At 44.5% G+C, this 7516-nt stretch overlaps 1 pseudogene; it reads right to left on the reverse strand.

The window, feature by feature from the left end:
- Positions 1 to 4051: 4051 nt before the first annotated feature.
- Positions 4052 to 6241, reverse strand: LOC120836404 (annotated as a pseudogene).
- Between the last annotated feature and the right edge of the window lie 1275 nt (positions 6242 to 7516).

The raw sequence follows: 7516 nt of genomic DNA on the forward strand, positions 1-7516 counted from the left end.
GACGCAGGATGTGTGTGTCAGTCCGTGACGTTACTGGATGTGTGTGCGTGCGTGCGTGCGTGCGTGCGTGCGTGCGTGCGTGCGTGCGTTAGAGAGAGAGAGAGGTGGTGTAATGGTTGTTCGCAACTTTTTTTTCACCTGATTTTTGCCTCACGTGTAGCCAATAGGCTGTGGCGCCATCTCTTTTGACACTGTCATACGCATCCAGTGTGCTTGTAACTTGGCACTCAGAGAGCACATGTATGCTTTTTATTACAGAATAAAAGGAAGCGGCCGGCACCCAAGCCTCGAGACTGCACGGTCGCTGCGACTGCTGAAGTGGCCGAAGCGGAGGGAGAGCTGCCTGTCAATTCACCTACCAAGCAATGGTATCAAAATTCAAGGTGCACGCCACTGAAGAGCAACTAGCACAACTGAAGAAAAAGGTTAAAACCTTACAACAGAGCTAACGAAGGCTCACCAAGAGGATTGAAACAGCTCAGGAAGTCATCAGAGAAGTCAAAGAAAAGAGGTTCTTGTCTGACGGGGGTTCACAAGTGTTCACTGCAGCCTTTTCTTCTGACGTTCAGCAACTTCTCTGCAGGGCAGGAGGCTAACAGAAGGGCAAGTACCCACCCGAGCTGCGCGCATTTGTGCTAACTTTACATTTCTACTCTCCGGCTGCATACGAGTATGTTCGGTCAAAGTTTAAAGATACCCTTCCATCACAGCGTACAGTTAGAGAGTGGTATCAATCAGTCCGTGGAGCTCCTGGTTTCACAGCTGAGGCGTTGTCATTTCTGGGGAAGTTTACACAAGCACGGAGTGGAGACTTGTACTGTGCTCTGGTCGTCGACGATATGGCGATAAGGAAACACGTGCAACTTGTTGGTGACAAGGTAGTCGGCTATGTGGACTTTGGAACTCGATTCGAAGATGACAGACTACCCGAAGCCAGAAATATCGGTGTCTACATGATTGTTGGTATAAACGCGAGGCTTAAGATGCCAGTGGGGTACTTCTTAATTGATGCACTCACGGGTGCAGAGAGAGCTTAGCTGACCAAGCAGTGCATTGAAAAACTTGTGTCAGTGGGGGTTGAGGTAGTCTTTGTTACATTTGACGGGGCCTCGTCCAATTTCACGATGACGAGATGTTTAGGTGCTGACCTTTGCCCTGACTCTGAGCAGTTTCTTCAAGCTTTGTGAACCCGGCTAACTGCTCTAAGAATGTTCACATTATTTTGGATGCCTGCCATATGATAAAGCTAATCCGTAACTCTTTGGCATCCGTCAGTCACCTTGTTGACATTGAAGGGAAACATGTGAAGTGGGCCCATATAAAGGCATTGGAGGTCTTGCAACGGGAAGAAGGTCTGACGCTTGGAAACAGACTTACCAAGGTCCACATTGCGTGGGAAAAACAAATGAGGATGCGGTATGCCGTTCAAGCACTGAGTGCATCAGTGGCTGACGCTCTGGACTTTTGCGAGCAAGCGCTCAAGCTGCCGCAATTCAAAGGTGCAAGTGCAACAGCAAAATTCCTCAGAGTTTTCGACCACTTGTTTACGTCCTCAATTCTAGGAACCCGTTGGCAAGATCCTACAAGGCGGCCTTACGGAAGCAGAATGAAGCATGCTGGAGGGCATTTTTTTCTGAGGCTCGAGTGTACATCAAGGGACTGAAAGACCCATCAGGACACCCTATTTTCGAAGGGTTAAAGAAAACCGGTATTGTCTGTTTCTTGATCTGCATTGCAAGTACCGAAAATCTGTTCAATGAGCTTGTCGGTCAGGAGCGCCTAAAGTACCTCTTAACACACAAGCTGAGCCAGGACTTTTCTGAGAATTTCTTCGGGTGCATTCGAGGATGGGGAGGGGTTAACAACAACCCTACGGCTGTGCAGTTCATGGCTTCGTACAGACGACTGTTTTCGGGATGAACAAGTCCACCCCGAAAACCGGGGTGGACTTGTTTCTCCATCACAAGACGTCGTCGGGCTGTGCGAAGCTGTCGAGAAAGGGCTGCGGCGGTTGCAGGCTGGGTGGGAAACCGTCAAAGCGGTGCAGCATAGGACCAAACAGCTGATCTTGGAAATGTTGAGTGCGTTGCCAGAGAAGAAGTGGTTCTTGCAACCGGAACCTCAACTTCTAGACTACGATCCTCTAGACAACCATATTTACAGCTTGTGTAAGAAGCTGGCTGAAGAGTAGCTGAAGGTCAGAATTCACCACATGAAAAAGGAAAGGAACAGAGAAATTATCAAAAACAAGGTGAGGCCGCTTCTGTCAAGGGTGACTATTTTCAGCCGTCAGTAAAATAAACCCATCAATATGACAGTTTTAACCAAGGCTTGGTTTTATCTCATCAATGTGGTATTTTAGATAGATTTTTCTTAGGTTTGTAATTGTCTCGCTGCTTATTAGAGGCCAGCTGAGTGTTAAGAAGCGATAAATAAATTGTTATCACACGAGCTGTTTGTTGTTTTCACTGTTTTGTAACCGCCACTACCTTCATAAAACGCGCGGCAAAGAGCGAACGCAGCTGCGGCGATATACGGGTTCTTGCCCACGGCAAGATGGCCGCCGCCCGCTCAGCCGCGCTTCACCCCCTCCCATTTTTACGTATAGGCGGCCTCCACTCCAGCAAACCTTTTTACATCCTCCTTGGTACAGACGGTGCAGGCTGTAACGTGGGTTTGCTTTACAGAATTGCTTTGTTCTAAAAAAAACCTCAGATTATTCCTCTAGTCTCCTCACTAAGAACATAAAAACGTGGTTTGCTTTTGCAATGCAAACTATAGAGACCGACGTAGGTAGATTGTCCCATTTCGTCTGAACTTGCAAGTATGCACACATCGAGTCTTGGTCGACGCACGGCTAGGGAAGAGAGAATTGAGATACACAGCCCTGCAAAGACAATGTTGCATTGCTTTCATTTTTTTTTTAGTCTCCATGTGTAGAATTGTGTGGCATGTAAACTAGCTTATCTTACTGTCAAATTTCTTTTTTTTTGCTAATGTATTTGTACTCTTGTCATACCAGCTGCCGTAGCGATGGGCTACTCACCGACGGGAATATGTACATCTGAAAGGAGACCTGGCCCGATGAGCACCACAGCTACAACATTGCTGCCACAGTACAGCTAGAAACAATAGTGAACGGCTTTTCAATTGACCAAGCGGAGAGAAGGAAATCTCGTGGCCACCTTCAGCAGGTAGGTTTGTCAACAAGGTGGCAGATTTCACTCTTTGTTCAATCCCTATGGTGCTGTCATTGCCATTCAATGAAATGGAATGAGGAAAGAGGAACTGTAAAAGTCTTGAATCAATGTTTATTCAGCACTCAATTTTGATGAATCTAAATATTGGGGACATCAAGCGCGCACAAAATTCCAAACAATGAACATGGTTGTAAACCTGAGACTGGGGCAGAAAAGAGAGCACAACAGAAGGCAGTAAAAGAGGGGGCAACGTCTCAAAGTCAGCTGCAAAGTTTATTTCGAACACGCTTTATATACCCCATCTCCAACGCCGTCTCTACAAAAAAAAAAAAAAAACATGACAAGAGGACAATGACACTTGGGTAAACCTTCTCTGATCTCCCTTGACCTCGGCTGTGGGACACTCACACAAAGGGTCACATTCTAGAATAACCACCGCCACCCGGCGAGCGTAGGTGAAATCACTACTGAACACAAAGAAAGGGTTTGACCTTCAAAGGTGCGTTTCCTCTAACAAATCACTCAGTTCAAAGAAACAATACTATAGACTGCTAACAGCCGGAACTGGGGCCATCTCCAAAAATGAGACCGACATTGCCCTCCTATCACGAACCACAAATGGATAACACGGCGACTTTCTCGAACAAGTCCACGGATACACATAAAAAACAACACCAGTACTACAAAAAAGAAAGAGAAAAAGAAAAGAAAAAACTTTACAAGCGTAGAAATTGTTTACATTCGTTCCCAAACTGCAATGACACCTGACTTATACAGTTGCCAGACGTTTTCACACCAATCGTTTCTTGGACTACACGTGTCATAACATTGCGTTCTTTGTGAATTACTTCCGTTTCAGACCAGTTGGCTTTACAATTATTACACTCTAGAAGGTGCCGGGCTAACTTGGAATTGGACGCGCTGTTTTTCACATTCCGTTTGTGTTCCGTCAGTCTATCATTTAGACATCTCGACGTCTGACCTACGTATTTAAATCCACACTCCAAAGGAATCTCATAAACCACAGAATTCTCACACGGTACCGACTTCTCGCGATGTGCCTTCTGGCAAACTTCCTGTTTCGATTCAAAAGGTGTAAGCTTGCATAACTTAAAATCGGATGTGAACACTGTTTCTACGCCAAACCTTTTCGCCGACGCTTTTATGTTATGGGAAATATCGTGAAAATACGGTATAGCAACTCGTCGGTTCCTCACAGTTGGTTCATTCCGCTTGTCTCTGATTTGAATAGACAGTTGCCGTTTTAGAAAAGTTTCCTCATACCCCGCGTCCTCCAGTCTACCCCATTGTCTTTTTAAAGCTTGACTCATGAAATGGGTACATGACCTTTTTAGCGCATTACCAATTAATGATTTCGCAACTCCTTACTTAATAATGTTAGAGTAACAACATTGTCTGGGAAGCACCGGTTTAGCCATATTCTTACCATATTCCCAACATAAGCCACTTTTTACCTGAATGCGCAAGTCCAAAAACTGCAACATGTTCTCCTCTGGTTTTTCTACTGTGAAATGCAACTCCGAGGCCGTTGACCTAATAAGCTTTTCAAGATACTACGATTTTCCTTCTTCAAACGTGCAGACAAAAATATCATCTACATATCTTTTGATGAAGCCCACGTTAGGTCACAACTCAATCATCCTGTCAAACAATACTCTATCCAAACTGTTGAGGTATATCTCAGCTAACAACGGAGCGACCGACGAGCCTATGCATACACCTTCTTTCTGGATGTATTTTCGATTATTATATTCGAGGACTGTTGACTTTAAATAGAGATCTAACACGGTAAGGAAGCTTTCCACTCTTACGCCCCCTGATTGAAACTTTACCAGATTCAACTCTAGCACCTCCTTCCCGGCATTCATCAGCCTCTTCTTTTCCAGAGAATAATACAGATCTTTTACATCCATGGAGAATACCGAACTCTTCCTCCCATGGTTGTGTCCTAAGATCTGAATAAGTTCTTTTGTGTTTCTCAGCGATAAGGATTTGTCTAAACTGACCTCACCTGACCCATGCTGCAGAAACTTAGACACAACTTTTTGCCACGATCCGTTTTCGTTTACAACCACTCTGGGAGGCATCTCCACTTTATGGTCCTTTAGGAAAAATTTTAAACATAGGTACATTTTGGATTGACTCATTATGCTTTTGACAAGTTGCTCTTTATCTTCTTCCTTTAACACTGTCCATATGTCCCTTCTCGTCTTTGCCAACTTTCCGTTCCAGTCCTTGAACAATACACTCATGGCATTTTCAGCTTTGTTTTGAAATTCTTTCATCGGGAGGATACCAAACCTCCCCGATTTATCTGTTTGGAGTAATTTTAACGACCGTGAACCTATCTCATTCTTGACCATGTTTACATCCTTAAAATTCCTTTTTTCTTTCGGGTACATGTCTCCCATGATTTTATCTAATCTCCCCACCGTCTGATCCACAAAAGCCGTCTTTTCATCATGACCTACTACGCGCGCAACGTTTTGAACAGCGGAAAATACATCGAGTCTGGAAGGCCTCACATTGAGACAAAATTTAGGTCCCTTGGATAAAACACTTTCCGTTCTTTCTGAAATCGAAATGTTACAAGGGTTGACTACATTTAAACGCGATCCCGACACACATTGAGCATTACGCTATGCCAATGGCAAACAATTCTCCCTCCTCTTCATTATCTTAACAGAGTTCAAGACTTGCGTTCGTTTGACATACCAGATCCTGTGGAACTGTGCCTTCTTGATGCTGTCCCAGTGCTGGAACTCCTTGCGACGCCTGCAGTCCATTCCCAAGAGGAGGTCCCAAAGTCTGTTGCACGCCGTGTAGAGTTCTTGTATTCTCCTGGTGGCTCCTTCTCTGTAGATCTTGATAACTTTCTTCTTTGAACTCCAAGATAAACCACTTGTTGATAGATGTCTGAACTGCGCTGGGTCGATGAAGTTTTTCCGCAACGAAAGCTCATAATATGCTACGTCTGCTTCCAGTTCCGCCAAACGAAGTGCCAACTTGTCCAGTACCATGTATGCTTGAAAAATTAGTATAGAAGACGACAAAGGAAGAGTGGATTCATAAGAAAAGGGGATTAAGCCTGCTTCAGGTACGGTTAACGAAAAAATAGTCAGAGTGCAGGCGAGCTGGTGTAAGTTGAACATGGTTGTAAACCTGAGACTGGGGCAGAAACGAGAGCAAAACAGAAGGTAGTAAAAGAGGAGGCAACGTCTCAAACTCAGCTGCAAAGTTTATTTCGAACACGCTTTATATACCCCATCTCCAACGCCGTCTCTACAAAAAAAAAAAAACATGACAAGAGGACATTCACACTTCGGTAAACCTTCTCTTATCTCCCTTGACCTCGGCTGTGGGACACTCACACAAAGAGTCACATTCTAGCATAACCACCGCCACCCGGCGAACTTTGTAAAAAACAACGCGTCCAATTCCGAGTTAGCCAGGCACTTTCTAGAGTGTAATAATTGTAAAGCCAACTGGTCTGAAACGGAAGTAATTCACAAAGAACGCAATGATATGAAACGTGTAGTGCAAGAAACGATTCGCATAAAAACGTCTGGCAACTGTATAAGTCAGGCGTCATTGCAGTTTGGGAACGAATGTAAACAATTTCTACGTTTGTAAAGTTTTTCTTTTTTTTTTGTAGTACTGGTGTTGTTTATATGTGTATCCTTGGACTTGTTCGAGAAAGTCGCAGTGTTATCCATTTGTGGTTCGTGGTAGGAGGGCAATGTCGTTCTCAGTTTTGGAGATGGCCCCAGTTCCGGCTGTTAGCAGTGTATAGTATTGTTTCTTTAGACTGAGCGAAGGGAAACACACCTTTGAAGGTCAAACCCTTTTTTTGTGTTCAGTAGTGATTTCACCTACGTTCGCCGGGTGGCGGTGGTTATGCTAGAATGTGACCCTTTGTGTGAGTGTCCCACAGCCAAGGTCAAGGGAGACAAGAGAAGGTTTACCCAAGTGTCATTGTCCTCTTGTCATGCTTTTTTTTCTTTTTTTTTTGTAGAGACGGCGTTGGAGATGGGGTATATAAAGCGTGTTCGAAATAAACTTTGCAGCTGAGTTTGAGACGTTGCCTCCTCTTTTACTACCTTCTGTTGTGCTCTCTTTTCTGCCCCAGTCTCAGGTTTACAACCATGTTCAACTTACACCAGCTCGCCTGCACTCTGACTATTTATTCCAAACAATATTTGATTTCTACAAAACCATGCTGCTAGTTGCGAATTACCTTTCTCAACTTAATGTGCGGGTTATTGCAGAGCCACTATGCACTTTAACAGATATTA

This window comes from Ixodes scapularis, unplaced genomic scaffold (genome assembly GCF_016920785.2).
Source record: "Ixodes scapularis isolate PalLabHiFi unplaced genomic scaffold, ASM1692078v2 PGA_scaffold6__148_contigs__length_123643588, whole genome shotgun sequence".
Classification (NCBI taxonomy): Eukaryota; Metazoa; Arthropoda; class Arachnida; order Ixodida; family Ixodidae; genus Ixodes; species Ixodes scapularis.